We start from the raw sequence: 24,311 nt of genomic DNA on the forward strand, positions 1-24,311 counted from the left end.
ATTACTTATGCGTTTCCCCACACCATCACCTCTGACACCCTCACGTACTACATCCATCATCACGGGTTCCTCAAAAATAGCATTTATATCACTGTTATCAGCTTCCTGGTTTTCAAAATCAATCAGGTCTTTTTCTGGTCGATGAATTTCTGCAGTAACTACGTGAGTCTGTAAATTCTCCTCTATTTCTGACTTAGATTATCCTGTTCACTGTCCATCTTTTGATAATCACCATGATCAACCACCATTCCACCGGTAATCGTACCAGAAATCACGGGTTCCTTTGCGCCCCGTAGATCGGGAAAGTCGGCACTCCTCAATTTAGCCCAAGTATTCACCTCCACCGCACAATCAGCAATCAAATGCCCCGTGCTACCACATTTTTTTACAAGTACGAGGCTGCCCACTATATAAGACATTATATGTCTGACCCCTTATTGAAATATAGGAAGGGATATGTTTTTCTAGTTCCATGAAAATCGTTCTGTCCCCGCTCAGAGCAAAACTGTAATGACTAAATCCAAGCGTATTCTCACGAACATTTTTCACTTTTCCAAAGAAGGAGAAAACATTTTCAAGAACCGAAGACTGCATTTCGAAAGGTAGGTACGCTCCTAATCTTAACGTAAGTGATTGCCTTGGACACATTGTTTATCTTCTTCACTTCACCGCTATTGTACTTGACTAGCTTCTCATCATACATTTCCATCAGGGAATCAAAAAAGGATTGGGACTTAACTTTAAACAGACACTTTGATTTTCCAATGACACAAATGCCGTAAACCTCATTATCTGGAACCTCCATTACATCACGACATATTTCGGGCAATACATCTGAACTGTACATCTTATCACTTAAGAACGATATGCAGAAAGTGTTTATCCTTCTTGTTAACGTCGTCATCATATCAACCATTTAGGATCTCGAATGCCCTGTTGGGCACTCGATCACAAGTAACTTGATAACTTCCGAACTAGGGTTACAGCTGAATACCAAAGAGTATGGACGGAGCAGCATTCAGGAGAACCTTCCCTCACGAGTCGACAGCTCAAAGCGAACTCCCTAAAAATGTGAACTAGTTATCTGAAGGTATTAACAGGTTGTATATTTTCTCGAAATGACTTCCAACTCAAAATATTATGATGAATATCTCTCAATTTTTATTAATCAGAGAGAGAGGAATTGCTGCACACACACACACACACACACACACAAAGACACACACACACACAAAGACACACACACACACACACACACCACACACACATATTTATATATATATATATATATATATATATATATATATATATATAATACATATATATATATATATATATATATATATATATATATATATATGAATGACTGTAAAAATTTTGTTACAACAGAATTCCATCTAATAAAAGGAGCCCATAAAAACACCAAAATATAGAGAGAAAAGTACTATATTTCAGAGATTGCTGTCTCCCTCTTCAGGCCTTAATAAAAGAGAGGCAGGTAATGAACATCTTAAAAGGAGCATGGATTTCAGATACGATCGACAAGGTTTTCATTCAACCAACACTTAAGAAGATTAAAGGAAGATTATCAGCGGGGTGAGCTAAATTGGCTTGCCTGTGGATGGACCTCTTGGTATAAATACCACCTTTTCTGTAAACTTTTCTCATTCATCTACCTGAAGAGGGAGACAGCAGTCTCTGAAATATAGTACTTTTCTCTCTATATTTTGGTGTTTTTTATGGGCTCCTTTTATTAGATGGAATTCTGTTGTAACAGAACATTTTTACCAGTCATTTTCGGCCCATTATGGAATTTAACCGCCTTTCCACGATTCTTTACTCACTTCCAGAAGTCAAGCCAGTTTTTCGCAAGTTTGAGAAAGAACTGATCAGATTACACCGGCTGAAAAATCAAAAACACTTTTTAGAAGAATGCCTCAAGGAACAAGTACTACCAAAAATGTACGGATTCGGGAGATGGACTCTGCAATCGGACCCCTTCCCTCTCTCACAGAAGATTTTCCTGGAGGAAAGAATCACCAATACGAAAAACGACATCTTCGTACTACGCAGTGATATATGGAACTCAGTCTAATCTTCGTCTCCTCACTACGGACCACATATACAGGTATCTGATTTCATTCTGTTCTAACATTCCAACAGACTTTTACGCAAGTTAAATAACTTAATAGACAATAGCGCATGGAATAATCTTGAGCAACAAGACAAAGTTTTAAACTTATCCAACACCTCCCTTAATGTAAATCAACATTTAGTTTTAAATCTAGGCTTATCCTTTGCCCTTATGCCAGACCGCAAAAGCAACCTAGACTTCATAGTGGCTTTTGATAAATTCATATCTGACAAAAACTACAGCCGTGAAGAGATATGTTTAAAAGGAGAGTTACTAAATGTTTTAACTGACCTAAATAAGAAATATCCTGTTCCCGTAGATTCATGATAGCCATCCACTCGCTAAAAAAGTTAGATGTTATAATAAGCAGATCCGACAAAGACGGCAAAATCGTAATAATGGACAAAGACTTCTACCTCGACAAAATCAACCAGCTCCTTAGCCACACAAACACTTACGACAAACTGACGAAAAATCCCCTCCAAAACGTTCCCACAGAATTTTTTCGGAAAGTAAGATTAATTGGCCAAGACAAAAAGAGTATTCAACTATTAGAGAAATTTAAAGTAATTAATCCTAAATTACCCTACTTTTATGGCCTTCCCAAAACTCACATAGACAATCTTGCATTCAGACCCATCGTTTCATGTGCCGGCGCTTTCAATTACAAAATTTCTAAATGGTTAGCTGGCCTCATTTCCCCTTTTTTAGGCACCTTTTCTCCCAGTCACTAAACATTCGGAAGATTTTTGTCACATACCAGTACAGGACGTTCTTCAGTTTTTAAAGGGAAAAATTATCCCTCTATTCAGATAATTTCCAATTGGCGCTTGACAAAATAATAAAGTTAGTTGAATTATGTGCATCTAATAACATATTTTCATTCGGGGAATCATTCTACAAGCAAAAATTTGGGTGTAGTATGGGTAGTCTTTTAAGTCCTGTTTTAGCCAATCTGTACATGGAATACTTTGAAACTACAGTAATAAATGCAATAAAACCCAAAATCATGCTGTGGATGAGATATGTGAATGATATTCTAACATTTTGGGATAATAGGTGGGGCAATTTTAATGAATTCCTCTCAAAATTAAATGCATTATTGCCCAGCATAAAATTTAAAGTTGAATGGGAAACAGAAAACAAAATTCCTTTTCTTGATGTTTTAATAATCAGAGACACGACAGAATACAAATTTACCATATACAGAAAACCAACGTTCTCACTTTCATACGTTCACTACTTTAGCTATCACAACATTGCTATCAAGATAGGTGTAGCCAGCAACCTGTTCTTAAGAGCCTTACGAATTTGTTCCCCAGATTTCCTGGAAAAAGAATTTGAACTAATTCGCAAGCAACTTTCGTCGTTAAAGTATCCTGACCATATAATTGATAAAGCAATTCACAAAGGAAACGTAATTTTCTACCGACCCTCTAAAGGCAAGACCAGAGATACACCCAACAATAAAACAAAAATTCCACACCTGGACACGATTAAGAAGGTGACTCAGACCCTCGGAAAATCTAACCCTTTTGCATTTACTTACCCAAACACCTTAGCCAAATCCCTGATTAACGTCCAACAAAAGACATCTCCCAAGGACACTGGGGTTTACCAAATCCCATGCCAGGACTGTGACCAATCTTACATCAGATTTACAGGAAAATAACTTAACCAGAGATTAATACAAAACAATGGTCAGTTACGTATGGACAACAGAACTCAGCTATTTTCAACCATATAAATGAACATAACCATAGAATAAACTGGAATTTGTCACGTGTAATTTATTGCAGCAACTGCCGGTACAAGAGTCAAATGATGGAATCGGTCTTAATAAAAGAGAGGCAGGTAATGAACATCTTAAAAAGAGCATGGATTTCAGATACGATCGACAAGGTTTTCATTCAACCAACACTTAAGAAGATTAAAGGAAGATTATCAGCGGGGGTGAGCTAAATTGGCTTGCCTGTGGATGGACCTCTTGGTATAAATACCACCTTTTCCGTAAACTTTTCTCATTCATCTACCTGAAGAAGGAGACAGCAGTCTCTGAAATATAGTTCTTTTCCTTCTATATTTTGGTGTTTTTATGGGCTCCTTTTATTATTATATATATATATATATTATATATATATATATATATATATATATATATATATATATATATACATATATATATATATATATTATATATATCTATATATATATATATAATATATATATATATTACATATACTTACTGACTTACTTTGAAAACGGTACAAGACGTTGTTGACATCGAGACGACGACAAAAGAAACAGTCTGAACTGGGTCTGAAGGAGATGAGATAAGAAAGGGGATCAGGAGAGAAGGAGAAGCCGATCATATCATGGTAACAGTAAAGTACACAAGCACGGAGAAAATTCCAAAGCACGGATGCTGGAATCATATTTGCACCATGATATGGATGGTGGGTTTTCACTGTAAACCAAAAATGCTGTTTATCGAGACTTCCACTATATATATATATATATATATATATATATATATATATATATATATATATATATATATATCATATATAAAAATGTACAAGCCACAAAAGAAAAATAAACAACGGAGTACCTGCAAGATCTTTCGACTCAACGCCCTTTACTCTGCAAATAAACTGACTTAAATACAAATTAGTTGCCTTAGTGATACCTTTGTTGTATATATATGTTTAATATGTATTCTGAATATGTATTGTGAATAAGTTTTTGTTTACAAAAGTTCTGAATAGCTGTCGCCCTATATAATGCTTTAATTGTCTTGTCCTTGTGTCTGAGCAGATTGACTTAATCTTTATTTTTTTGTTAATTGTACCCATGTTTATGCTTGTTGGGAATGGTTACTCATTCTCCAGGTGTGCCGGATTCTAGGTACTAATCTCCTTATAATCCCTATCTGTCAGTTTATGCGACCTTTCCTGTACTGTCATTTTCTCATGTGAGTCAGTTTATCTGCTGAGTAAAGGACGTTGAGTCGAAAGATCTTGTAGAAACTCCGTTTTTTAATTTTCCTTCGTTGCTTATACCTTTATTTATGGTTTTATCACGTTCCGAACTTTCGTGATTCAGTTATACACACACACACACACACACACACACACACACACACACACACACACACATATATATATATATATATATATTATATATATATATATATATATAGATATATATATATATATATATATATATATAAATATATAATAGAAGTCATATCACATTACCGTGATTCATATATACATAAATCGAGCTACAATGTCCTTTAATATATAATTTCGCTTACCTACCCGGGCTTAATATATTTTCATATATGCTTAACCGAAGGGAATTTTTTACACGATAATAGATTTATCGTGTGAAAAAAAAAAACCCTTCGGTTAAGCATATATGAAAATATGTTAATTCCAAGGTAGAGCGAATTAGATATTAAAGGACATTGTAGCTCGATGATATATATATATATATATATATATATATATATATAATATATGATATATATATATACAAATAACATCCACGTGCTCTAAATGGAACGAAAGTTGAAAGACGTCTTGACCCTCAATAACCAAACCGAAGTAAGAAAACAAAAAGTCATTCCAAGTTGATTAAGAAAAAGTCCTGCCAAGGATTAGTTCCTGCGGAGTGAATGGATTCCTTTAAGACTGGAGAAGGGGCCGTGCCCCCCCCCCTCACCGCCTCATCAGCTAAATTGGAAATGCATTCCAATATTGGAAGGAGAAAGATCATTCAAGGGTATTCATTCAGACTCTCGAGGGCATAAGCGTTCTTACCCCGTTCTCGTATGAATGCGCATTGTGAGTTTTTTTTTTTTTTGCATGCATTTGCGTGTGCATTCCCGCGAATTTAGCCTCCCACATTTTCGCGTATTTTCCCCGAACGATAAATAAAGGGCGCATTCTTGAAAGTTCGATGAAGTTCAAATAATTGGGCCTAAAAAAATGGGGTTCTTTTGGAAGGCTTCAACGAGAGCCAGTGAGTGAGTTCGGGAAAAGGACTAGGTCTAGGTTTGGCTGAAAATGCTTTATTGTATATTAATATAAAAACAAATATGGCTTCAGCATTTTGATTGTGGCAGCTGTTAATATCTAATACTGACGGAAAATAATATCCCTATCAATTGTTATGGATTCATTACTTAGCCATAATGCTAAAGTAAAAAGTAATTAAAGAACAACTACAAATTTGTAAGAAATCATTATGAACTGTAGCTTCGGACAATTTCAATGTCAGCCTTATATTGATATCCCAGAATACGAGAAAATTAAAGGTCTATTATTATTATAATTATTATATTTTTTTATCGAAGTCATCCTATTCGACAGGGTGGTATTTATAGTGCTGGGTTCCGGGTTCCATCCTGCCTCCTTAGGAATCCATCACTTTTCTCACTATGTGCTCTGTTTCTAGTAGCACACTCTCCTGCATGAGTTCTGGAGCTACTTCAGCCTCTAGTTTTTCCCGGATCTTGGGATCTTGCCTAGTGTTCCTATGATTATGGGTACAACTTCCACTCTTATATCCCATATCCTTCTTATTTCTACTTTCAGGTCTTGATACTTATAAATTTTTTTCCCATCTATTCTGGTGTCCCATTGTATTGCGACATGAATGAGTGATACTTTCCTCTAGATATTGTCAATCAATGTCACATCTGGTCTGTTGGCACGTATCACCCTATCTGTTCTGATACCATAGTCCCAGAGGATCTTTGCCTGATCGTTTTCTATCACTCCCTCAGGTAGGTGTTCGTACCACCATTATTATTTTCATTATTATTATTATTATTATCATTATTGTGTTCCAAAGGGTCCATAATAATATAATAAAGTTAAAAGTTCGTGTTAAACTTTATAAAAACGTTAAAATAGCTTTCCAACCCTTCTCTGGGTTCATCTTCATTTTGGACTGCAGATGAACCCAGAGAAGGGTTCGAAAGCTTGTGTCTAGTTTTTATTAAGTTTTGCACGAAATTTTAACAATTGTATTATTGTGGACCCTTTGGAACATTTTATGAACTCTCATGATCGAGAGATTTTCCCAATTATTATTGTATTATTATTATTATTATTATTATTATTATTATTATTATTATTATTATATTATTTATTATGGTCATCCTTTTCGAATGGGTGGTTTTTAATGTGTGTGGTTCCGGGTTGCATCCTGCCTCCTTAGGAGTCCATCACTTTTCTCACTATGTGTGCTATTTCTGGGAGCACACTCTTCTGCATGAGTCCTGGAGCTATTACGGCATCTAGTTTTACCAGGTTCCTTTTCAGGATCTTGGGATCGTGTCTTGTGATTATCGCTGTTATTATGATTATTTGTCATAGCAGCACGAGTCTTGAAATGGTGAATCAAATCCGCAATTACTTATGGGTACGTATATTTTTACAAATAAATCTCTGCCGAGAGCTTTCGGGAATCAGGTCGAGTTCTCTTTTACGCCTTCCCCTGAAAATGGGAATCGAACAGATTCCCGAAAGATTTCTGTAGATAATTTATTTGCTAATATACGTACCCAAAATAAATGTGGATTTGTTTCTCCATTATTATTATTATATCATTAGTAGTATTAGTCTGACGTTGTTAAGGTTTGGCTGTAAATAAATTTTTCAAACTCAGCCTTGTATTTAGTCATTATTTATTTATTATCCTCCAGTCGATTAAATGACATTAACTTCGCTTCCTCAAATCCGAACACACCACTAATGACTCTTCAATTCTCGTCATTAGTTTCCCGGAAATAAATATAGTATTCCATGAGTGGAGTCGCATGTCAGTATTCTTCTTATTTCTTGTCCTCGTAGGGTGCTAGTGTTGTCAATGCACTTCACGAGGTTCACTGTAGGCATTACTTAGGGCTCTTTGCAGCGTGCCTTCGGTCCCAAGCTGCAACCTCCTTTCGTTCTTTTTACCGCACCTCGTTTCATATTCCCTTTCTTCCATCTTACTTTCCACCCTCTCCGAACAGTTGATTCATAGTGCAACTACTTTGAGGTTTTTCCTCCTGTTACACTTTTCAAACCTTTTCCGGCCAATTTCTGTTTCAGCGCTGAATGACCTCATAGGTCCAAGTGCTTGGCCTTCGTATTCAGTTCAATTCAATGCAATTCTTGTTCTTTCCTCTGTTATCGTTTTAAATATATATATATATAATATATAATATATATATATATATATATTTTATTTATTTATAGATATACGTATATATACGTATTTATATATATAGTATATATATATATATATATATATATATATATATATATATATATATATATATATATATATATATATATATATATTTATATATATATCTTTATATATATATTTATATATAATATCAATATATATATATATCTATATATATATATATATATCTATATCTTTAATAATGCCTTTTAGGAATTTTTTGTTCTTAAAACCTCAGAGATGCCATTTGGTGAACAGCAGCACCAATATACATCAAATGTGCTTAGCTGTCGAACTTTATTCCTCATACAGCTGGACTGTAGGATGTTGGTAAACTGGAATCTCAGAATTTGAGCGAAGATGCAGTACATAACTACTCTAAAGGAAGTCTGCTTGTATATGATCATTGCCCTGCAATCTTATCTGTTTATTTATCAATTTGTTAATTTATTGTCCCTTTTCCAATAGCTGATCTCTTCTTTTTATATTTCCTATTGCTTTCTCTTACTTCTTAGGAAGCTTGATTTTCAAGCCACTGACCCCCGTAGGCTTTTTCTATATGAATAGGGTTTCTTCTGAAACTAATAATAATAATAATAATAATAATAATAATAATAATAATAATAATAATAATAATAATAATAATTAATATAATAATATTTTTCAATTAATTTTCTTCATACATGCACGAACGTAATACTTTCAGGTCGTTCTTTTCAGAAGTGTAATTGGTGTCTTCAAATATTTGGCAAAATGATGCTTCTGTAAACGTAAATCCCTGAAGATGAAACTACCTTTTGGGATTGTTCAGCTCTGGACCAGTAAACAGAAGGACGTTCTTTAGCATCAGATTGAATACTACTTAGTTTGCCAGGAGTTTTACCTTAGCTACTCCTAAAATGTGGAATAGCTTACCTATTGCAGTTGTGGAATCCTCCGGTCAAATATTGAAGGAGTAAATTCATTCGTGCTCTTTGTTGACATCTCACGAATTCCATGCGTACTGGTTCTATTGTCTATTCCCTCATATTCATTTATTCCCCTGGAACCCTCTTGGGTTTGTAACCTGTTTTATTCTTTCCATAAGGCCAGGAGTACATGAGCCACTCTGTGGCGCCACAGAGTGGCTCGTGTTTTCCTGGCCCAAGGGTTTATCTGCAGGATCAATCCGTCCACCACCCCAGAGCTGTTATTACTACTCCTGAGGAGCAATCTGTCCATTAAGGGTTAAAGAAAGACAAAGAAGAGTCATCGGTTTGTGTGTTTTTCTATTGAGACACATAATAGGCCCATGAAAAACCATATCCTAGGTTCGTTTTGAGGAACTGTAAGGATGTTCGGTTGAAATGCGCACTTTTCACATCATATTATTACATGAAAGCACGTTTATTCCATCCGTCACATATCTTTCGATATGCGATGGCACATGACGGCCCGTGAGTGTCCTTTACCCATCAAGTAATCGTCATTACCCGGAATCGACCATCGGGATCCATCCAGCGTCATCTCTCTTTGTTACCTTCCATTGTCCTCACTGCCTCCAGGAGGCATCAAAGACGTCGGCGCGCGGGAGCGCTCTGATCAAGCCTCGTTAACGTCGGATACGTCTAAATAACATCAGATTCTCCCAAAGGGAAGAGATAAGGGCTGTCGGAAATGGCCACAATCAGAGATCAAAAAGGCACAATTACAAGGCCTTCAGAAGGTTGAGTGGGAGGGCTCTCGTCCGGGGGTGGGGGCGGGGGAAGGAATATCAGAGGGATCGTGTGGTTGCAACTAAAAATAAGAGGCAGAAAGATTCTTTGATGTTTATCCTCCATCTGACCTTGCAACGTTGCAAACTGGTCAGTTAAGGTAGATAGGTGGGTCAGTAGAAGGATATCAAGAAAGGGCGTAGTTTAATCTCCCGCACGATCCTGCAATTGTAGTAAATAGATCCACGCATAGAATGAAGTAAAAAAATATAATTTAGCCACTATTTGCTCCCTCGACATTGTAAGCAGATTGATAGATAAGTAGATGAATAGACAGAGAGATTAATAGATCAGAAGCGTTGTTCCTCAAGGAGGCACTGATACGCGAATGCCAGACGATGATTCTGTAATATGCTTTGCATATCCTCTCCAAATATTCCAACAGATTTCCAATCAAGATTATTATGAGGGCAATGTTATCTGACGTCCTGTTGCTCCTCCGGGATTCTCTGGCTGCTCTTGGGACTTCGTGGGATCGCTCGTGTCCTTCGGGACCGAATTATCTGCCAGGTTTAATCATACTGATGAACTTTTTGTTGCGGATGGTTTATGGTACAAATTCTTACTTTTTGGTGCCCGTTGTGTTATTTTGCTCTCTCTCTCTCTCTCTCTCTCTCTCTCTCTCTCTCTCTCTCTCTCTCTCTCTCTCTCTATATATATATATATATATATATATATATATATATATATATATATTATATATATATATACATATATATATCTGTGTGTGTGTGTGTGTGCGCGCGCGCGTGTGTAGGTTCCGAAGCTTGTCATGAACGGCAAGGAACTACCACCGAGCCGGGCAATCTGATGAACACTGATTTCCAAAGAGGGGAGGCACACGTCTATTTATTATGAAAGATTTATTTTTTTTATTCAGATTCTGTGGCGAAAATTCTCGCAAGAAATGTGTGCAAGGTTGAGGGTGGGGAACAGTTGTGGGCATTGGTGTGGGAAAGCATTTTGGGGTCAATGGTGTGGGGAAGGATTGTGGGCATTGGTGTGGGGAAGCACTTTGGGCATTGGTTTGGGGAAACGTTTTGGGCATTTGCGTGAGGAATTGTTGTGGGAATTGGTGTGAGGGAGGTGGTGCCCGTAAAAAGACGGCGGAGGTTAGGGGTGGGGGGTGTGGTATGCGTGGGGAGAGGCTGGTGTCCCCGAATATTCAATGTCGGGTCCATCAGGGAGGAGAAGGAAGATCTGGAGTTGTCAAAGTTGAGATTGAAATATTGGGGCACAAAAGACATCTCGCCACCGGACTTCCATCTCGCATCGATTTTCGTTTACGAGGTCAAAGTTCCCTCGTCTGACTGTTGATGTTTCCATTTCTCAAGGGATATTCATGTTTCTTCTGTTTTTCTGTCCACTTTAGTAAAATATTTATGTTCATTTGTAGACAGCAATAGTTTATTTTTATCAGCTCACAGACAAACATGAAAGGGTAACCATCAAGACGTTTAACGTTAGTTAAAATCGTCGTGTTTTGATCTTCAGATCGATATTGAAATAAATAATTAAAAAAGGGTTTTATTTAGTAAAGTTCTCGGCTAAATTGATCTTCGTCTATTTTCTATATATATATATATATATATATATATATATATATATATATATATATATAAGTATATTTATATATCACCTTTCCATAACAGTAACACAAAAGTCAATCTACCCGAAAGCGTAGTATCCCACAGACAAGAAGGAATTGCAAAAAAATAAATAAAAACTAAGTAAAAAAATAAATAAATAAAATAAAATAAAATAAAGGCAACGAGATTGAAAAGTATTAAAAATTGTCGCCTTTTTCATTACAACCACTCAGTGCGATTAGTAGTAGGCTATTCTGAGGACATTCTAGAGACTCTTCAGACTTCAGACTATTCACGAGGGGATGAAGAATGACTGACGTACTGGAGGTAGACCTTGCCAGGAATATACACGACTGGAAGCTTATGGTAAGTGTGAGATAAGCAGTGTTGCCGTTTTGAAGAATTTCGTCTACTAGTGTGGCTGTCTAGTGACATATGGCAATCCTCCGTGGATATTCTGACCACAGCCACGGCGGAGAGGAATAAATTTCTTCACTTTGCCTTATGTTTATTAGGAAAATATGGTTATAAAACATATACTGCTGATTTATGCAAATGAATTTAATTGAAATCCTTTATTTTTCTTCGTCAAAAATACTTTAATGTTCAGCTAGTGACACATATTTTTTTTTTACGTCACGGAAAATAATTCTACATCGGAAAATACGCATTAAATTTTCCTCATTCTAACAATTAAATTTCTAATAAATTCCCCTTCGGTTAAACATATATGAAAATATATTAATTCCGAGGTAGAGAAGCGAATTAGATATTAAAGGACATTTGTAGTTCGATATATGTATATGAATCACGGTAATGCGACTTACATATATATATATATATATATATATATATATATATATATATATATATATATATATATATATATGCGTGAGTGTACGTACGCATGTCTGATGAATTATGCTAAATTAAAGAACCGTAATGGTAACAGTATTTACACTTACAGTGGCCTTACAACGGCTCATCATTTTTTTCAAGGTCTCGTCCTCAGGCGGCGCGTATTCGGCCAAGAGCCAGCGTGCTGGCCATCGGCGGCGGCCTAAAATGTTCGGTAGAGCAACTTTAAAACAGGAGCCGTTCTCAACTCGCGTCAAACGTCACGACGACGTCAAATTGTAAAACAGTCTAGCAGACGACTTTGGCTCCCAGGGGTCTCTCGGCTAAGTTTCACTTGGCAAAGTGATCGGCGTCAGGCTTCTTGTTTGGAGAGAGAGAGAGAGAGAGAGAGAGAGAGAGAGAGAGAGAGGGTAATTTGGAATCTGTCTGTCTGTCTCTCTCCTTGTTCATCATTTATAATTGATTTTGTAAACATTATGACTAAAAAGAAAAAAAGAAAAGAATATGCATTCCGGTTGTAACAGACTGGATGTAGCCTATTAACTAAAGGTGTCTCTTGATCAAAAAGATACAACGGCAACCCCCCACCCCCATGGCTTCTTATCGATACTGTTCTCCCTTCTTTTACTAATGATAATAATAATAATTATTAGTATTATTGTCATTGCTATGAGACAGCCTAGTCAAAAGTTGAACTAGGTTTTAGCACTTAACTAGGCCTAGCCTTGTTGGTTTAGCCTATACAGTACACTTAAATAGGCTGAATCAAGATGGTTTAGTCCGGCATATATATATATATATATATATATATATATATATATATATATATATATATATATATATATATATATATATATATTACCCTTGGTTTAGCCTAGCACACTTACCTAGGCCTATCCAGATTGGATTAGCTCAGCATACTAAGTAGGACTAACCAAGTTGGTTTAATCTAGCATACTTAAGTAGTTTGTTTAGGCTAGCATAACATTAACTGCCAAGTACATACTATTGACGCTGCTATTGTTATCTTTTCCTCGTGTTCTTCAGTTTCTATGGGCCAGGTGGAGAGGGAGAGAAGACAAGAAGGAGAAGAAGAAAAGTAAACAAAATCCACGCAAGCGAACAAAATATCTTTCAGCTTAAGCTTTGTGTCTCCCACCGTGGCGCCACCCGGCCTCCCCCCGCCTCTCTATCTCTGTGTGTGTGTGAGAGAGAGTGTGTGCGTGTGTATTTGCATCTTCCTAGGTTAGAAGGATCGAGACAGAGTCCTACCTGAAATTGCTCCGAGGGATAAGCTTTCCACCGAAGGTAATCCTTCAGCTCTGCCTTGTCAAGCGGTAATGGCCCATTCTGAATTTATGTAAAGCTTAGGATACTAGACCGAATATACGTGGTGGAAGTAGGCCATGGGAAGTGTGCTATTTCATACTCTATTTTTTTCCTATTTTTAATGTCTGATTCATTCGTGCTTTATTGGGCACGTACACGCACTTATATAGATGTGTGTGTGTGTGTGTGTGTGTGTGTGTGTGTGTGTGTGTGTGTGTGGTATGGCCCTAGGAAACATTACTTTAAGTGAATAGCAGGCAGGAAGATGGATATAGGGCCAGCAACCTCATCTCTAAATATTAATTGCGAACAGAAGGGATAAATAAAAGACGACGAAACACTGCGTTTAACTAGAATTTTTGGAATCAAATACAACTAAATAAATAGAATTCGAGCATTCATTAACACACTACCTGGAAGAAAGTAAATCTGAAAAGAAAATTCCTCTAACAGCTGTTGATTCATGGTGGTTTATGAATAATTAATAATGAAAAAAAAAAAAACAATTTATGTGTTACGTAAACGGTAACTAGAGCTCTAGACTTTCCTTTCAGAAATCTTTCTTCGAAGAAATTCCATTTAAACTTCACGTCAGTTCTGTGACTCCTTTTAGTAAGTAACAAATTCTAAAATGCTAGAATAGCCGTTGATTTATTTAGGCTTAGGAGTAACTATTAGAAATCAGCAAAATATAAATGTGTTATGTGCAAGGTAACTGTAGTCCCTAAACTTTCTTTTTAGAAATATATTTTCGCAGAGCGTTAGAGAGAAGCCAAAATCGTCGGGTGACATTAACACAGAAAGACTGTAATGGGTTGTGGTGTTGGGGGGGTTGGGGGGGAGAGGGGGGGGGAGGCGGCGGCGGTTGCGGATGTAAATGACCGTCCACGACAGCCTCATTTACATCTGAAAGAGGGAAGGGAGGACCAGCCACAGGTTATAGAGTTTCTGAGTGAAAATATCTCCGTTTGCATTTTAGTTTTCTGTAAAAGAAAACTATTGAGATGGCTATTTGTCTGCTGGTCCGCACTTTTTTTCTGTCGCCCCCAGACCTTAAAAACTACTGAGGCTAGAAGGCTGCAAATTGGTATGTCGGTCATCCACTCTCCAATCATCAAACATACCAAATTGCAGCCCTCTAGCCTCAGTAGTTTTTATTTTTATTTAAGGTTAGAGTTAACCACCGCTACAGGTGCCAACAACACAGGCCACCACCGGACCGTGACTGAGAGTTTCATTCAGCATTATACGGTGCACAGAAAACTCGAATGCGCCGATGAAACTTCGGCGCATTTTTTACTTGTTTGGATCCTCAGTCAGTGGATACTTTCTCTTCCTTAGGAGGAAAAAATTTTCATTGTGGGACTTTCTCTTCCTTTTTTTTGTGTTGTATGGTCTGACTATTTTCAATTTTTGAGAATCGTTTTCGTACCGTTGAATTGACTTAGGAATATTAATTGTGGAAACCTATAGCGGCTACATATGATTTTTTTTTGTTAAAATCTATACGTTCAGGAATATTGAATTGAATTGTTATCTATCTCAGCTGTAAGAAACACACAAATTTATAATTTATATATATGGTAATATAATATATGTAATATATGTTATATATATATATAATATTTATATATAATATATATAATATATTATATATATATATACTATATATATATATATATATAATGGCGATACAATCCACAATTATGTAAAATCCTCCTTTGTAGCTTTATAAAATACATATTTCTTGTACAGCTAACTTATAGCTTTTCGACCATCAGCTGTGGTCTTGTTCACTAAAGTGAACATTTTAGTGAACAAGACCACAGCTGATGCTCAAAAGCTATAAGTTGCTCTACAAGAAATATATATTTAGAAAGCTACAGAAGGATTTTACATCATTGTGGATTGTATCCCCATTTACTTAGAGGTACGACATAGTACATAGCTTCTGCATATATATACATATATATAATAATGTAATACATTTTTTTTATTTATATATATATATATAAATAATGTAAACATTTCCAGACGATAACGATTCTGGACAGAATTCAATGTTCTAAGGAGTCCACAGTAATGTAGAAAAATGTATTTTTAAATTATACACGAATCTTAATCCTTTTTTTATTATTATTGTGATTCCTTAAACACTTATATATATATATATATATATATATATATATATATATATATATATATAAATATATATATACCCTCGTGATATAGAGTTTTTTTCCCAATCTAAAGAAGTCATATCAATAAACAGGAGAAATTTCGTGAATAAACTAAATCCTGCATCGTCCTTAACAGGCATCAACTTCATATTCCACAAAAGAGAGAGAGAGGCACTTCCCAAATAGCTGCTGGAAGAAAACCGATGTAAACAGCTTGATCAGATCTGCATATGAAGTGTTGCATCAGACAGTGTGTGTGAAAGAGAGAGAGAGAGAGAGAGAGAGAGAGAGAGAGGGGGGGGGGGTGGGCGCCGCCTATACGGAAAGCTTAAATCAAGTTAAACCTCGCCGAGGGATCTAATTGGGCTTCACGAGCCATCAGCGCTGAAGCCAGTTAACGCCCTTATTCCCTCTGAAGAGAAGCTGTCAAGAGGTTGCGGGCGGGGGGGGGGGGGGGGGGGGGTGGGGGGGGGGGGGGGAGCTTGGCGAAGGGAGGGGGAGGGGTGAATCTATATATATATATATATATATTATATATATATATATATATATATATATATATCTATCTTAAAGCCTGAGCATGTATGTTCAGTCATGTGCAGAATTAAACCAAATTATTGTTCATGTAATTTCCTTTTTTTTTTTTTTGTTTTTTTTTGCCAGGGAAAATTGAAAAACTGGCGTACACTAAAATTGGTATATTCAGGCAGATTTTTAAAATAATTTTGCCATATTCCTGCTTGAACGTCTCTCTCTCTCTCTCTCTCTCTCTCTCTCTCTCTCTCTCTCTCTCTCTTTTGGTGTACTTTTTATGCTCTTCTCAAAGACCGAACTTCTGGAATTTATGGCTTTTAAACTTGTTTTATGTGACTTTTTCAGTCTTCAACATTTCTTTCATATCTTTCGCTACTTTGAACTTAACTTAGTCGCCTTTCTCTCTCTCTCTCTCTCTCTCTCTCTCTCTCTTTTCACCCGTCTCTCTCTCCCTCAAATTTGATCTCTCCCTCTTTCTCTCTGCATCTCTATATCTTCCTCTCCTTCTTCCATAACTCTCTCTCTCTCTCCCTCCTCCTCCTCCTCCTCCTTGTTCTTGTTCTTGTTCTTCTTCTTCTTCTTCTCTCTCATTTTTTATCTCTCTTTCTTTCTCTTTGTCTCTCAATTTCTTCCTCTCCTTCTTCAACAACTCTCTCTCCCTCCCTCTTCCTCCTCTTTCTTCTTCTTCTCTCTCTCTCTCTCTCTCTCTCTCTCTCTCTCTCTCTCATATTTGGTCACTCTCTCTTTCTCTCTGTCTCTCTATTTCTTCCTCTCCTTCCACAACTCTCTCTCCCTCCTTCTTCCTCCTCTTTCTTCTTCTTCTTCTCTCTCTCTCTCTCTCTCTCTCTCCTTTCACCCGCCCCTCTCTCTCCCTCATATTTGATCTCTCTCTCTCTTTCTCTCTGTTTCTTCCTCTCCTTCTTCCACAACTCTCTCTCTCTCCCTCCCTTAATGTGCAAATAGTAGAGGATGAAGAAGATGTGGAAGAGGATGAAGAGGAAAACGGAAAAGAAGAAAATAAAACTGAAATGACAAAAAAAAGAAAAAAAATAAAAAAAATCAAAAAAAAACAAAGAGCAGGACAAGAGTATGGATGCAGAGATACTCATAGATACTACATTTGAGGCAATAAAGCAGCATACATACGAAGAAATAAATTACAACATGACAACACAAAATAAAATCCCGAAGAGGCTTTACCTAGATCTGCATACTGATGGGAAAGAGCAAGAAAAAAAATAAAGAAAAGAAAGACACAGTCTGCACCCTTTGGAAAAGAGGGAATTGCAGATTCGGCGGATGTTACTACAAACATCCCAAGGTATATCACAATTATGAGATCTATGGCAAATGTGCATACCTAGACGGCTATGAGGATGAATGCAGAGATCTACATCCAAAAATATGCAAAAACTTGAAAGAAGGAATAGGATGTAAGTTAAAAAAAAAAAAAAATGTAAATATATGCACCCTGTAGCCATGAATTAAAATCAATTAAATAATAAAATCCAAAATAAAAAAGAAACAAATAAAGAAAGGAACAAAGAACATGAGGTGAAGGAAAAAAAAGCCATCACCGTGCTATGGAATGTCAGCAACGAGAATGCAAGCGTCAACTCCAAGATACAGTGCAAGAAACAAGAACTGTATATACGATGCCAGGGGATTGTGCAGACACAGAGAAAATTGCAGATTCATACACAAAATGAATAATTATGATGAAGGAAGATCAACTATATCGGAAAAGTTGGATTTTTTGGTGTCAGAATTTCTGGAAATGAAGAAAAGAACAACATACCAGGACAGGAAAGAGACATGGGAATATCCTTATTATTACCCATATTAAATGAAGGGGATAACACGCAAACCATCATATTGATGAATGTACAGGGCTTATTTACGAGTAACTCAAAAAGAAAAATAAAGTTCTTAGAAGAACTAACCCAAATTGAAAAGAAAATAGATATAATGAATATAAGCAAAACCTGTTATTCCCAAGAGACTGGTAATGATGATCAGATAAAGGGATTCCAAACTTATAGATCAGATAGAAAAAAATAGGAATCAAGGGGGAACCGCGATATATGGGAAAGACATAAAACAAGGAAAAATATATGAGAAATATAGTAACTCAGAATGTGAACTCATAGCGGTAGAATTTGAATCTGAAAAATTAATGAACATAGTAATATATAGATCCCCTAATACTAAAGAGTTTGACACAATAACAGAAAAATTGAATGATATATATAGAAATCACAAAGACTGGACTATTCTTCTATCCGGAGACTTTAACTTTCCTTTCGTAGATGGGAAAGAATGAATAGGAGATTGTGGTTGTATTTATACATATAAAAAAGAGAGTAATAGTAGTGCAGAAGATAAGAGGCAATTCGAAAAGCTATTAGATATGCTACTAGAATACAACATTCAACAAATAAATCACCTACCAACAAGAAAGGAAAATACTTCAGACCTAGTATTTGTGAACGAGGTGAATTATGTTAAAGAAATAATAGTTTATAATGCGAGTATTTCAGACCATAATGTCATAGAATTAACACTCCATTCCAAAGCAAGTGAAAACAGAGATAATCAAGAGATGAAAAAGTAGGAAGGATATGGAAAATACAATTTCTACAGTAAAAATATAAAATGGTCAGAAATAAATGAAGAATTAAACAAAGATTGTGATAACATATTCATAAGTGATGATATACAGGTAAATACGGATATATTATGTAAAATATTAGAGAAAATAGTGGATAAATATATACCGAAGAAGAAAAGTAAACATCAGTCATGCATACCAAGAGACAGATGGATCTTGTTCCAGAAAATCAGATAGTGGAAAAAAGTTCTTGCAAAAGAAAAGAATACATGGAAAGTGATAGAACTAAAAATTAAGATAGAAAATGCAGAACAAAAGATTATACAATCAAAAGAAAATGAAAAACGGGACTTGGAAGAAAAAACCCTAGTAAATATCAAGCAAGACCCCAAACTATTGTACTCATATGCAAAAAAGATGAATAAAAGAAGAATAGAAATAGGCCCTCTTAGAAATGAAGGGCGGGGAGATTAACAATGAAAAAAAGGAAATATGCAAAACATATTAGCAGAAATATATAAGAGAGAATTTATCCCTGAAGTTGATCTGAGAATTAATGATACAGGAAACATAATGGATGAAAATAGTGAATATTTTTTCCAGACAAGATAATTAATGAAGCGATATGGTGCAGGGCTAATTGATGAAATTAAAAATGGATTAGCAGCTGGGCCTGATGGTGTCCCTGCTATTTTGTTAAAGAAAGAAGTTCATTCTATCGCAAAGCCCCTTGCGATATTATTAAGGCAAAGTGTAGATACAGGCAAGATTTATAATGAGCATAAATTAGCATATATTTCCCCTACTTTCAAAAGTGGATCAAGACTAGAGGCAAGTAATTATAGGCCTGTGAGTCTACAATCATATATGAAAGCGTTTGAAGGGGTAATGAAGAAAAATATTATGAAACATTTAATAAAAAATAATTTGTTTGATATAGGATAACATGGTTTTGTACCCGGAAAAAGTACACAAACCCAACTGTTAGTCTACTGCGAGAACATATATAGAAATATGGTAAACAGAAAAGAAACAGATGTGGTTTCTCTAGACTTTGCAAAAGCTTTTGACAAGGTAGACCATAATATATTAGCGAAGAAAATTAGAAAACATAATATACTGGACAAAGTAGGAAGATGGTTAAAAGAATTTTTACACAACAGAAAATAGATAGTTACTGCAAACGATGAGAAATCGGGTGAAGCTAAGGTAATATCCGGTGTGCCACAAAGTATGACGCTAGCTGCATTACCTGTGATGAAGATAGGAACTCGCTACAAAGAGACCTTAACAAAGTATATGAATGGGCAGAGGTAAATAGGACGGTATTTAACTCTGATAAATTTGAATCAATAAATTATGGAGATAGAGAAGGAAAGCTTTATGCATATAGGGACCTAATTACGAAACAATCACTAATAAGGAAGCAGTTAAAAACCTTGGTGTGATGGCGAATAGGAATATGTTATGCAATGATCAAATAGCAATTCTATTGGAAAAATGCAAAGCAAAAATGGGAATGTTGTTACGGCACTTCAAAGCAAGAAAAGCTGAACCCATGATTATGCTTTATAAAACGTATGTTCGTAGTCCACTTGAATATTGCAATATGATATGGTACCCACACTACCTAAAGGATATTGCACAAATACAGAGTTTACAATGGCCATTTACACCTAGAATAGAAGTTAAGGATCTTGACTACTGGGAAAGACTACAATTTTTAAAATTATATAGTCCAGAAAGGAGAAGAGAACGCTACATGATAATACAGGCATGGAAACAGATAGAAGGAATTGCTGAAAACATCATGGAGCTTAGAATATCAGAAAGAGCAAACAGAGGTAGATTAATAGTGCCCAAAACTATACCACGAAAACTAAGGAAAGCACACAGGACATTAATCCACTGCGCATCAGCATCAACAATGCAGCGTCTATTCAATGCGTTGCTAGCTCCTTTGAGGAATATATCGGGAGTGAGCATAGATGTGTCTAAGAATAAGCTTGACAAATATCTAAGCTGCATCCCAGACCATCCAAGATTGGAAGATGCAAAATATACCGGAAGATGTACTAGCAATTCTCTGTAAGGTCTGTAAGGTAAGGTAAGGTCTCATATTTGATCTCTCTCTCTTTCTATTTCTCTCGATTTCTCTCTATTTCTTCCTCTCCTTCTTCCACAACTCCCCCTCTCTCTCTCTCTCTCTCTCTCCCTCTCTCTCTCTCTCTTTCTCCCCCCTCTCTCTCTCTCTCTCATATTTGATCTTTCTCTCTTTCTCTCTGTCTCTCTATTTCTTCCTCTCTTTCTTCCACAACTCTCTCCCCTCTCGTCGCTATCTCTTTCACCCGTTTTTCTCTCTCTCCCCCTCATATTTGATCTCTCTCTCTCTCTCTCTCTCCCCTCTCTCTCTCTCTCTCCTCTCTCTCTATATATATATATATATATATATATATATATATATATATATATCTATTTCTTTCTCTTTTCACCCGTCTCTCTCTCTCTCCCTCATATATGATCTCTCTCTCTTTCTCTCTGCCTTTCTATTTCTTCCTCTCCTTCTTCCACAACTTCTCTCTCTCTCTCTCTCTCTCTCTCTCTCTCTCTCCTCTCGCGTTACAGGAGGGAAAATTAATTAGAATCAAGCAAAAATTGAGCAGTATCCTAAGGTCGAGAGTTGAGGAAATTATTGTTCGCCCTCTTGGGGCAGGGGGGGTTGGGGGAAGGGGGCGCGGAGCGAACAAACTGAGAGGGGAATTTCATTCATTCCGGAGAAGTTGCGTCATCGTTTGATTCGTGACTGACGTACGTCCAGTAGGAACGGAATGACGAAATCAAACGAAACTGCCCGATCTGGAACGACACGTTACGTCGTTGGGATTCGTAGTAAAGCCGATTCGTTACATGGATTTTTTTTATAAAAAATGTTATTTTTGTCTTTTAAGATTTTTCGATTTTTTTTTCTCCAGGGAGAGAAGATGTGTGGATCAAATTTGGATTTTTTAAAAGATTCTATGTGTGGATCAAATTTGGATTTTTTTTTTTGTAAGTTTCCATCTGTGGATGAAATTTAGATTTTTTTTATTTTTTTGTGTGGATCGGATTTTATTTTTCTGTTAAAAAAAAAGTTTCTTTGTGTGGATCACCTTTTTCATATTTTTGTAAAAAGAAGTTTCATTGTGTGGATTAAATTTTGTATTTATTTTATAAAAAATAAAGTTTCCTAGTGTGAATTAATTTTTTGTATTTTTTGTAAAAAAATGTTTCTTTGTGTGGATCAATTCTTATTTGTAGAAAAAGTTTTCTGCGCGCGCGCGCGCGTGTGTGTAGAGCAAATTTATTTTTGTAAAAAAAGTTTCTTAGCATTGGTCAAAATTTGCATTTTTTTTTGTAAGAAAAAAAAAAGTTTCATTTTGCGGATAAAATTTTAGATTAAAAAAAATGTTACTTTACAAGTTTGAAAGTCAAGGGATATGCTGTATATGGCATTAGAAGACTTAGAACATTCAGTAAGAAGGCAGTGTGAAAGATGTTGCGAATTTACCTTATTAAGGGAAAATTAATGTGAGTGATAAAAACCTTTTATAATGGAGGTGAAGATGGAGAGTGACTGGTTTGGTGTAAAATAGCTATATAAGCTGCTCAAATGTTGAAAACGATTTAACTATGCAAATTACGTTTTACTGACTCATATATTAAATAAATGGCAACCGTCTAGTCTCAATATTTTCTCATTTCAGTGTTGGCAGACACAGCGCTGATCGGACATACTGAAGGGAAGCTGCAGAGAAGGCTGGTGCGAGAATTAATGGTGTTAGCAAGAGGAAAAAGCCGAGAGTAAATGTAAGCAAGCGCAAGATTATGAGAATGAGTACCAAATGAAAATAGAACGACGGATGTCAATATGGACCAAAGAACACAGGAACCATTACAGCTGTATTTGGGACTGAATCTGACGGATAATAATAGGGTGAAAGATGTGATCCACAGAATAGACGAAGCAATGAAGGAAACAGCACGTGTGCAAGAGTTATAAAAAAAAACAAAAAAACTGCTTGGAGTGGCTATGAAATCCAATTGTTGAACCACCTCTCCTCTATAGAAGTGAAGTGTGGAGGTTGAATGTGAATGAAAGCAATAGAATGAAGTGTAAAAAGGTCAGCGTAAATAAAAGGTATTTTTAGGTTAGTGTAAAAAATGAAGATTTTGGAAGTGCATTTGATGTCTAGGCCAGTCCCTTACGACGCTCCTGATTGGTTGTTGATAAGCCAATGACAGGGCTGGAAACTCTCAGTCTCTCTCGAGAGTTCACATAGACATGATGTATGTACCATCTCTCCTGAGATATACGGCTTTCAGGAGAGTTGGAACATACATCCTGCCAATGTAAACTCTCTCGAGAGACTGAGAGTTTCCAGCCCAGTGACTGGCTTATCAACAGCCAATCAGGAGCGTCGTAAGGGAAGGGCCTAGACATCAAATGCACGGTTGATATGAATCTACTATAGTGACGCAAATTGTATTGGGTTCGATGTGCTGATGATGAAAGTGTAGATTCACGATGCAGTCGATACTGTGGAAGGGATTTTAGAGGTGATTAGGTGGTGCGTGGCCCCCCCCCAAAAAAAGTTGGGAACCACCATTCTAGAAGCTAAATTGATAAGGTAATGGCCGTCGTGTTATCATTACCTCAAAAACCATCCTCTTTTAGAAAGAAAATACTATCTTTTCAACACTTAGATTTATTAACACGTGGAGTACTGAAAGACATAGTCTCTCTCTCTCTCTCTCTCTCTCTCTCTCTCTCTCTCTTTCTCTCTATCTATCTATCTATCTATCTATCTATCTATCTATCTTATCTATCTCTATATATATATATATATATATATATATATATATATATATATATATATAGAGAGAGAGAGAGAGAGAGGAGATAGGAGAGAGAGAGAGAGAGAGAGACTATGTTTTCAGTACTCCATGTGTTAATAAACCTAAGTGTTTAAAAGTTAGTATTTTCTTTTTTAAAGAGGATGGTTTTTGAGGTAATGGAAATACGACGGCCATTAC

At 36.1% G+C, this 24,311-nt stretch overlaps 1 protein-coding gene across 1 annotated transcript in view; it reads right to left on the reverse strand.

Moving 5' to 3' along the window:
* Positions 1 to 13,971, reverse strand: part of LOC135199060 (BTB/POZ domain-containing protein 3-like) — a 98,809-nt gene extending 84,838 nt beyond the window's left edge. Inside the window, exon 1 of the mRNA XM_064227024.1 lies at positions 13,857 to 13,971. The gene's annotated coding sequence lies outside the window, so the exon portion shown is untranslated. The remainder of the gene's footprint in view (positions 1 to 13,856) is intronic.
* Positions 13,972 to 24,311: the final 10,340 nt, after the last annotated feature.

Source organism: Macrobrachium nipponense, chromosome 23 (genome assembly GCF_015104395.2).
Source record: "Macrobrachium nipponense isolate FS-2020 chromosome 23, ASM1510439v2, whole genome shotgun sequence".
NCBI lineage: Eukaryota > Metazoa > Arthropoda > Malacostraca > Decapoda > Palaemonidae > Macrobrachium > Macrobrachium nipponense.